Genomic DNA, 11386 nt, shown 5'->3' with positions numbered 1-11386 from the left:
TGCCAGTTCAGACAGTTTCTCATGAGTTGCTCTGGCCTTTCGAGTGATGTCCTTTGCTATAAACAGTAGCTCATCTTGTTCGTACATGTCAATCCTTTCTATCGGCACTGTACCATCTATTACCTCGTCCAGGTCAGATTTTAAACTGGTCACATCGAGTCTTTTGGCTTTTATTACATCTTTCAGTATGCCATCTCTAGAGAGTTTATTCACATCTCTCCCATCACAGCTCTGAGTCCTACGTCTAGGCTCAGGTGAGTTATGGGGAGTCCTCCCATGCTCCCATCTCTCCAGGTCCCATGCAGTTCCATCCTCTCTGGGTGTATGGTGAAACACTCCTCTATTTCCCACTATCCCATATTTCTCATTCTGCATGGTTTCTCTGGGGGCATGGTAAGACATCCCATTATTCCCCATGTCTTCACAATTCGCCTGTGACCTCTGATCACTCGACGCATGGCAAGATCCTTCACTGTTCCCCGTGTTCCCACGATTCCAGTGCTGTACGTTATCATTAGGTGCATGGTGAGTGCACCTAAACCTATCTCTGTATTCTTGGGTCCTTTGGTCTCCCTCACTTTGAATGGGACGAGATGTCTCTCCACACTCCGTACTTCTGCCTCTTTGCTCCTGCCCATTTCCTCTGTCTGTATGACGTGTAACTCCTCTACTCTCCTGACTTTTACCTTCCCACTCCTGACTGCTTTTGCTAGCCCCGCAGTGAGATAATATTCCATTTCCTCGACTGCCCCATTCTGCTTCTGCTCTTGACCTGTTGCTCGGTACTCCTGTGGACCCATCCCATTCCCTCAAGTCAGCCCTCAACTCTTTGTAGGATTTCGGCCGTGGTCCCCTCAGGTCCATCGGTCCTCTCTGACCCCCCTGCTCTGTTTCGGGATCCACTGCTGACTCCAATGGGGTGCTCCACGTTATTGGTCCTGGCAATTTCCTCCAGGCATTTGTCGTGTTATTCCTTCTCTCCATCTCAGCTCTTTCTCTGTCTAGCCGTACCTGTTCTTCCTCTCTCCCTTTCTCTGGGTGATAAACCGACACTATATGGCCTATGGTAACAGGTACTTGAAGAGCATCTGGTAATCCATAAGACTCAACCCTCTCTGTTGCTGGCATCTTCTGCACCACAACCCTTCCGACTACACTCTGTACTGGACTATGTTGAAGTGTCCCCTCGTCTTTGGCAGGAACCCAATCCATCATAGGAAGTGGCCTATTCCCTCCTATGTCTATCCCATCTTCCCTTGGGAGCTCCGTACCTTCCGTCTCCCTATTGTCCGGAGGCGGTCTATCTATCAACAACCTATTTATTAGGCCGTCCTCCGACTGGCTCTCATCATCCTCTTCTATGGATTTCTTTCCACCTGTAACCTCTCTCATGGGGTACAACTTATCCACCTCAATCACCTGTACCCTCCACTTCTTGGCTTCCGCATCCCATTTGGCATCTTGCACTGCCCTCACTGATCGCCGTACCCTTTCCTGGTGTCTGTTCTGACTCCTGTCGTGCGCCGCCCTAATCCATGCATTAAGCGCCTCAAACTGTGTTGGTCTAGGCAAAGGTCTCAATGAGGACATAACTGCTTTCAACTGATGTATCACTTCTAATCTAAACGTTCCGTATTTCGGAAAAGTCAGTTCCTCATTCCCCTCTGTAATCTTACTCCAAGTCCCAAGCCACAGTATAGTATGCAACCCAACATTCGTTGCCATATAGTGAGCTGGTGTACGCTCCGGCGGTGCCTCTTCCCCGCAATAAGATTCTCTTCTTTTTCTCTTAAAAATCCCTCTCAAACATTTAAAACACTTCATGTTCAAAATCTACAAAATTTCTATTTTCTCCGCGTTCGTTTTACTTCCTGATGACAATCCACCAATCTCAGCGCGGTTTTCGCTAGCTGGCCTATCACTGCGCGGCTCTTTGCTGACGTCACACCAACCGCCCTATCACAGCGCGGCTTCACACCAACCGGCCTATCTCAGCGCGGCTCTCGCTGACGTCACTCGTCTCAGCGCGGCTTCACACCGACCGCCCTATCACAGCGCGGCTCTCACTGACGTCACTCGTCCCCCTTTCGCAGCAGTTCCCCTCCTTTCTCCGCTCATCTCCCGGTCATGCATGCGTCCCATTCATACTCTGGAAAATGATTACTTCCGACCAAGCGATCACTTTCCTTGACTGTACGTCCACAGTCTAACTGTAATTGTCACCTTAACTGACGAAATGTCTTTCCGTGTACGTCCAGACAATCGCCTTCTCTGATAGGTTACTTGCACACGGTAACTTTTGACCTGCGTCCGTTACCCACACACTCACTCTTGCATTCCCCCTATCTCGGTCCTGCGGGCGATCAATGGTACGTCATGACCCCCTTTTCTCTGGTCGACAACTACTCTGGATGTTCGATACACCCGAACCACTTAAGCTCTTCCCCGAACTTAAAATTTTGCCAGGTTGCGCGCGCTCACATCCCTCTCTCATTCACTCTACAGGCATTCAACTCCGCATGACATTACACTACAAATACAACACAAAACACCGCAATCTGTCCACGCATGACCCTTGTTATACTCACTCTCGTCCGATTCTGCTGCTTTTCTCTCGCGCCGTCAGCACCCTCTTCGGCGGGCCACCTCTCAATCTCTAGGGACCTTGGGGTAAACTTAACCTAGTCTAGATCACCTTCCTCAAGAAGGGAACCATCCTCTGCTACCAACTGTTAACGCGGGATTTCTGGTCTATTGTTATAGATCTAGATCCCAACTCCGGTCGACTGAACCGTTGGTACCTGTCATAGAGTAAAAGGCAATCCACTACTAGGTCAATCAGTTAATAACTTACTCCACTCCAAAGAACCAATTAAGCTTAAAAAGTTTAAAAGTTTATTACAAAGCCAAACTTAACTGGAGATACAAACATCTCAATATAAGGTTCAAAAGATATACGGGTATCAATACAAACATGAATTTTCTAAATGCTCTTAGTCGGCAGAAGAATATTACCAAAACCAATTCAAAAATCATCAAAGTTGTAAGAATAGACACAAGCTGTAGCTTATGAGTCATTTACAGAAAGGAAAGAAATCAGATTAGACTGTCCCTACACTAGACTAAGTGACATCCCTACTTAGCAAGATCTTAACCTAAGAAGGTGTCAGCAGTGGTGACTTCCAAAGAAGATCACACACTTCCCTTAGTCTTTGTTTCAAAAACGATGTCTCGCAGTTCCCTATCTGCCTACCCATCCGCTCTCTTAGGTTCCTCAGATCATCTGCCTTAACTCCACCCTGGGGTACTGTCCCTAATACAAAATCACATTTACAATGGAAACGCCCTTTGGAGACGCCCCTTAGAGACGCCCCTCACGTGGTGTTGGTTCTGGTATGTTCCATGCTGGTACTCCTCTGGACCCTTCGTTAGAGTTGACCTTGCTTCCCAGGCTCCTCTCCCGCAAGACGGTACCCCCAGGAAATTCCTGAAGACTCCTCCAGGCCTGTGCCTGGCTCTCTTGAACAAAAGTCTATTCATCACTCTCTTGATTAAAACCTCCTCGCACCTGCAAACAGACACTTGTACTGTGGGCCCCAAATTCCGGCCTCCACCGTATCTTCTAAGTCGTAAACCATTCGAACAGGCTCCACAGTTTGTGCCTAACACGACCTTTCTCTAACGAGCACATGCAGATCAAAAGAAATGACTTTGTCTATTCAGGCCTATTAGAATTACATGAACGGGCCTGTGCACTCTGTAAAACATTTAATTTCTTCTAAACAGTATTCTAACTTATTACACACAATGATTATATGAAACACTTCTATAAAACATATTTTTCAGTTCTATGATCGATAATACTTTGAATTATAATAACATCAAAATCCACCATCGTGTAAGAGTGTAACAGCATCTTGTACTCTATGTGAACTGCCATGTGGCCTACACATTTCTACGTTTAGCAGAATTACATTTTCCCCTACCACCGCCACATAACATGGGATTTCAACATCATTCTAACATCACTACAAACATCTACATTAGCTTTTCACACTTGATATAAGTATTCTATTTTAATTAAACACTCTTATGTATTTTCACTCTATAGATTCGACACTCTTATATAAATTTTACTAAACTAATACAACGTGCTTGTAAATATGGTGCACTTCTATATTTTTCTTGATTTGCGCTCTCTCAATGTGGAAGATTAGAAATCGTTCAATCAAAAGGATACTAACAAAGTTATGCTCCAGGGTAGGAAAAAAACTCAAGAAGGAGAAGGAACACCATTAAATAAGAAGCAGGCAGATAAGAATGACATGAAAGCCTCCCACTGATAAGCAATGGGCTGACCAAAAGCCCAGTGCATGTATTGGCATTTCACATAATAGACGAAAGAACGCTAAAAACGTAAAAACGTTCCGTAAGTGTGACCTAAAAACGGAAGTAGAAATGACAGCAATTTTTCTGTACTATATCTGCTTCTCCCAGCAGGTTTCTTTCTCACTCTGCTATCAATAAATTGGAACTGATTCCTTATCTATAGTGTAAATAAATACTTGTGCAACTTCATTTCTGCCTTTATGAATGAGGGGAGAACGTTTAGAAATGTGCAGTCAGAAGTAATCTACATGTCCATTGCCCAGAAGGGAAGCTTGCTCTCAAATCCCTTTGAGCTAATTTACCTTTCCAGATCAAACTTCCTCTTTTTTGATGAGAGTCTTCAGATATTGTCCTCGAGGGGTTTGGCGACTAACTTTAAATGGGGCTCGGTCAGATCTGTGCAAAGGAAACTTTGACTATTCCGGCGGGATGGCTTACTTTAGGCAGCATCCTGCCATTCTTTCAAATGTGTTGAGTCATATTTTCAACTTCCAGGACATTCTCCGTGTTGTTGTTCTTTTAGGATAGGGCGAAAGTTGGGAAACCAGAACTTAAAACAGCCTGGCAACCTGCAGATGTGAAACTGTACAGGGTGGGTAGAGGGTATTATTCTTCCCACCATTTCTGAAGCACTTTCCAGGCCAAAAACACATGTGCCATTGTAAGGACTCACCAGTCAGGGCTTTCCCCACAAAGGAAAATGTTTGCTAAATATTTGTAACTCTATCTATCTCTAGCACCAAAGTATTAAAAAAGTAATGCCTGTTTACATTTTCCACATCACCTGGCTTGGTTAATGTGGCCTTTGTGGCATCCTTTTACCATGGAAGCAGTAACTTCCACCGACACATGGTTATAATACAGTTAGTATTTATTTTGCTGACTTTTGTGGCTAGGAGGAAACAAACTTTTTGAATAATTCTTAAATAACGGCCTAACGAGCACCGTGGCAATTTGTTTGTAGGAAGAATACCTACTCATTATCACAGTGGAAAGGTCGTGGCCTTTAAAGAAAATCTACTACAGAAAACAAAAAAATAAGACACGCATTTACAAAGGCAATAATTAATTTCGTTTCTTGCAAAGATATGTAATAGGCATTTATTAGTTTAAAAATAATATAAGTTAAAAATGTAGATTTATGTAGATAGATAGATGATAGATAGATAGATAGATAGATAGATAGATAGATAGATAGATAGATAGATAGATAGATAGATAGATAGATAGATAGATAGATAGATAGATAGGTAGGTAGGTAGGTAGGTAGGTAGGTAGATAGATAGATAGATAGATAGATAGATAGATAGATAGATAGATAGATAGATAGATAGATAGATAGATAGATAGATAGATAGATAGATAGATAGATAGATAGATAGATAGATAGATAGATAGATAGATAGATAGATAGATAGATAGATAGATAACTTGAAGCTGGCGATTCACTCTAAAGCTGTCTTTATGTCACCCTTAAAAAAATGAGGCACACACACACACACTTACTCTTCAACTGTCTTGACTGTCTGTTTGGAACTACCAATGTTGGACAAGATAACTACAGTAGCAAGATTTTCTCAGTGAAACTAATAGCTGCACAGTGGCCAATCTGCTGGAGAGGACATCCGTCAGATGAAGAGCAGATGAAGAGCAATACGGTAAAACAAAGGAAACAGACATCTAATTGCCCGACATACCCTCTTCGAGAGGGAATTTTTAAATGGAAAGTGGTCAGAGCAGGTTTTAAGTAGTGGACTGGGGGTCGTCAAAATCAGTCTGTATCTCTTGTTACTGAAAAGAAAATTCCCAAGAAATAGATTGACATGTTTTATTGGCAAAAAAAATTAAGCAACTCCCACCTTGGCAGGAGCTGCGGAAGTGTTTTATCCCCGCCTGACGTGCAGTTTCGTGGAAGCTGTAATACCAGCAGAGGCTGTGTGGTAATAACACAAAGCGCAGGAGCCTCGTTTGCGCTGATTTGAGCTCTGAGCAGAAAACAGAGGTGAAAACTTTATGACTTGTTTGAGCGCTGAGATCATGCATTTCCAACCACTTTAAGCATTTGCCAGCTAGCATACTCTGGGTTGGATTCCATCCACCTTTTTATTGGTGACAAGTATTGCTTGACTAGGAATGTGGTGGAAGATGTCTATAATTACCTTTCAAATGAATTTTCTTGGGTGAAACGAGAGTGACCATTCACAGGGAAAAATACAAAAACTTCTCTAGCTCAAGTTAGAGACAGTATCATTCATAAATGAAACAATAGGAAGACCAAACAGCTTTACAGTTCGTATTGGTATGGATAAAAAATAAGTAATCCTTCTCCCACTGTGCAAGGTAAATATAAAGAAACGTTAAAAATCTTTCTGTTTGATCAGCAGAATCCTGATTTGAATGGAAGGTCATAGGATGCCTATGCTTTTACGAAGGCATAGGCATTTATAGGTTTTTTTCTTGTTGCACCGACTGCTTCCCAGCTAGGCTTGTGCTAGAGTTTACTTAAATTATTTATCAAGTGACTGAATTTCCCAAAGGACTCGATGCTTAATGCTTAAATCCTGGGCAATCTTTTAACAACTCATTGTTTTCAACTATGTTTTTTTAGTTGGATCAACTGCAGGGAACCAGGACTGCAAATCCTACAAAGCATTATGCCATTAAATAATTATCCAGGACTCGAGCGCCACCTCTCTTGTAAAATGGAGTCATCTTCAAACTTATGTGTACAATATTTTAGTCCTGCATACATTGCTTTGAAGGCACGGGGTGGTACTTTGAAGAAACAGCAATGCTAGGAAAGTAGAGAATAGTTTCGTCTTTTCAAAATTGAGCTTCTGGGTCGTGGTTTTACTGATTTATGTGATACCGTTTATCACTGTAGTTTTGGCTTTATTGAATATCGGGACATATTTTGCACTGTAATGTGGCTGTGGCATGGGATGCTTGGATTTAGAAATGTGGCCTCTCTTTTACCCATATATCGGGTACAGGTTTCATGTTCTATTTTCATGAGTTTGTTCACATTCCACATTTTCTTATTCATTCTGCTATGTGCTCTGCAAGGTTCTGGCTTTTATCTTCTTACACCTACTCATCATACTTTACTCATACAGAAGCATTTTATAACATGGGCTTAGTGGGCAACTTACACTTTCTAAGGCGCACCATGATAAAGTGATCTCTCTCTATCGCACTCTCTTTCTCACCTGTTTCTCTCTAGCTAAATCTCTCTTCTTCTCTCTGCCTACCTCAACTGCTGGGTTTATATGTCTTGACCAAACACTGCCTCATCACTCTCTATTTTTCCACTGACTGTCTCTCTATATCTATACCTGCCCCACCACTCTTTATCTTTTATCCACACATCTTTCTCTCCTTACCTATTGTAGCATATTCCCCAGCCCTGTATAATGCAAATGGCCATGGCACAGAAGGGCCTCTGTAGTACAGGTTTTTATTCTTCAGAGTGCAACCGTTAATAGCCCGCACTGCTTCATAAACTTTATTAACCACACCCGACACACCTAACTGATTACGTCATTCTCCTATGGAGTCCATCAGTGCCAGAAGGGTTCTACTATCCATATTCACAAGACACTACACCTATATCCTGCTCTGTCATCTCTCCCTACCATTCTGACCTTGTGGAAATGAGCCGCTTTAAGGGCCCACCGGTGCAGGGGTTCACCCTCATCTGTCCACTGGTCCTTAAACCAACAAAATAGAGATTGGCCCTGAAGCCGGAATATCAAATCACAAGTTTCATAATTACTCATGAGTGGGACTACATAAATACAACACCCTCGGTCATTGTATGAGGTAGTACAAGGAATACAGAAACCAAGGGTCTTATATACCCAGTTTGTTGCACAGTAAGCATGGGGACTCAAATAGAAGGCAGAAGCATACATATCTATCGACTAACATGGGCAGACAGAAATCAATTGGTCAACATAGTGGGAGGGGAGACAGAACTGCTTACATCAGTTGAAACAGCCTGACAGTTACATTCTGAGACAGGTGCATTATAGCAACTACAGGCCTTTCTGCGCTTACACAGTGCTCTGGCTCAGTACTGAAGGAGTTAACTACAATTGATGACTCAAGCAGAATAGAAAGGCAGGCAACAGTGAAGACAGCAGAATAACATGGCTAACAAAATGAGTGCCATATCTAAAATGGCTTCAGCTTATGCTAACGGACATTTCTGCCATTTCCACAGGCGGCCCTTTTAGCATTAGCTGCACACATGCGCAATGCAATAGAAGAAACATGAAAGTTATCACCTATAGCAAGTTCTCCTATTTCTTGCTCAGTTACTAGTCAGGCATTTACATTCTGAGCATTTCGTTTAGCTGGTATACATGTGGTATAGGTAGAAGTACAAAGGGAACAGAGCATTGGCCCACATTGTATACAGAGGCAGCAGGAAAAAAGAATTGCATGAATTATACTTAGGGCTGATAATAACTTCAAGCCCCAGACAGAAAACAGTGTCCATAGCCATCCAGTCCAAGTCCATGTCCCTGAGTTCTGGTGGATTTCAGTGGCTATTTTATTCAGTTTGGAAATAGCCAAAAGCACATGTCTGATGCGATGTCTAAATAAAACCATTATATTGATAGACCTTCTAGTGTTCTTCTTTATTAGGGTTAGAGTACCAATTATATGTTCGGGGGTAGAGTAGTACTTACCAAACTGTGCACAAAATATTTTTCTTGCAGAAAAAACAGTATTCCAAATACGAATTCAATAATTGTCACAAAGACAATCTTTGTTTTGGCGGACCAGGAGGACCAAATGGGGCCATGGGAATTAGGATGAAGAGCCGCAAAGGGAATGCTCTTCCTCAAAAATGGGATGACCAAAGGGGTACATTGCTAACAAAAAAGTTCTTGGGGAATTGATGCCACTGTACAACCAGCCAGAGGAGAGTCTTCTCCCTGTGTCCGTCTGAGTCTCACATGCAGGCTCTTATTGTTCATCAAGTGTTCACTTCTCCCACGGTGGAGCTGCACAACTTGCAACCAAGTTAAAGAATCACGGCCCAGGCTAAGGAAAAAGTCTTTCTTTCAGGATAGGGCAATCACCCTCCAGGGCAAATACCCTCAACGATCCTGTCAAGCATCGCAGGCAGTGCACCAGTATTCTTCACTCTAATCTAATAGGCACCAGAGGCACAGCACCTGTACGCTGAACGCAAGTCCTTCCCTAACTCCTGTGTTGCTCTACTGGTGCACTGCCCTTTTGTCAGGACGCAGATTGTACCTAATGTGCCCTGGTACCTCCTTATCAACATACAAAGGTGCAGAGTTGCTTTCACTTGGGGATTGGGTCTCAGAGGCCTGATGCACAGAAACTGGAGTATCTGAAGCAAGCCTTGTTTCAGAGAGGGTCCCCTCAGGCAAAACCTTCTTGCATCTTGTTATCGATCTGTGCTTCTCTTAGCTAGGCATCAAAAAACAGTAACAAAGTGAAGAATCAGCTATCCGTCCTGATTTGTGACCCTGACATTTACCCAAAAATTATCCGACAGTGGTAGGGGTACACGTTTCAGGTCACTTTCATGGACCCAGTGCTTCCGGCCTTCTACCTTCACTGCGGTCCTAATTGCCAGCAACACCTGTGCTGGTTCGCTTCACCTCAACTCCAAGCTGGACTTGCGCTGAATCCCCAGGCTGGATATCAAATCCGGGCCCCTCTGGCAATGGTTGTAGGGCAGCAGATATCTGTTAGTGAACAGAACAGAAATGTTTAGACACAACATACAAATAATCAATCAACAGAGTATATTCTATTTCAGAAACACCCCTATATTATTTATCTGAGGAACCTAACAAAAAAGGAATTTCAAACAACCATTCTTTTTAACAAACTTGTACTTAATAAGTCATAGAAATCAAAATACAGGTTCTACTTTGTGAACCTTCACTATTGTGCAAAATTGCAGACACCTCTAAAATTATTTTCCTTGCATAAGAACAACCATGTTTTGCGCTTATGACCATGCTCTCATATTATATGTGTAACGGGAAACTCTAAAACTGTGAATTTAACAGAGATCTATATTACATGAATATAGGGTAAATTAAACATAACCTAGTAGGTACATTCATTTTCCAGCAGAACTTGTTTGAGGCAGACAAGAAAACAAGCAAAAAAACATTTTGTTCTAAAAAATGTGTGCTAAGGGCATATGGGCATCTTCCCTAGCATTGTGAACCATATGCATCATACTTTTCATGATCTGGGCCATGTAATATCATATTCAGGGGAGAAACCTATTCACCAGCTCTAGCAAGGGCTGTCAGCTCGATTGCATAGACAAACTAATGAGGGACTCATGATGCTTCTGCGACTTATGTAGTGCTGTAATATCATCAACAATAATGGTGTTGCCACTTGGGAATTTGGAACAAAAACCACCAACATATAGTTCCCCTTAAAGGTCAAATAAGGGAACATCAGTCTATTCTAACCATCCAATTTGTTCAAGCAGTATTACTTAATAGCCAATTACACATGCACTGGTGAGGTGCTTTGTCTCCTATTTATTCAAGAACACATTCACAGCATCCTGTGAAATGAGACTAAAGCGAGCCCAACCGATTGTCTCATGGCCGTTCCTATACAACTTAGACAGGCGAGAGAGAGAGAGAGATAGAGAGAGCACAACAACAAGCTGCCCCGCGTACTTTCCACACAGAATAGCTCACAATGCTACACATAGTAGACACATAAACCAAGAAAAAAGACACAATAATACATATACCAAGCACAAAAAACAAAAAAACACACTGTGTTACTTAATTTTGCTTACCCTTATTTTGCCCAGGAGGTTACCCTTTGACAGTAGGTAACCTAAGCAGGTGACCTCCTGTCGACAATACTTACCCCCTTTCGCAGCTGGGCACAAACAGACTTGCAGGAGGTAAATAGCTTGGGGAATCCATACCAAGGAGGCCATGTCCAATACTATTGGACTGTACCACTT

This window comes from Lissotriton helveticus, chromosome 3_1 (assembly GCF_964261635.1).
Source record: "Lissotriton helveticus chromosome 3_1, aLisHel1.1, whole genome shotgun sequence".
Lineage (NCBI taxonomy): Eukaryota > Metazoa > Chordata > Amphibia > Caudata > Salamandridae > Lissotriton > Lissotriton helveticus.
Note: the sequence above shows the minus strand (reverse complement) of the source record.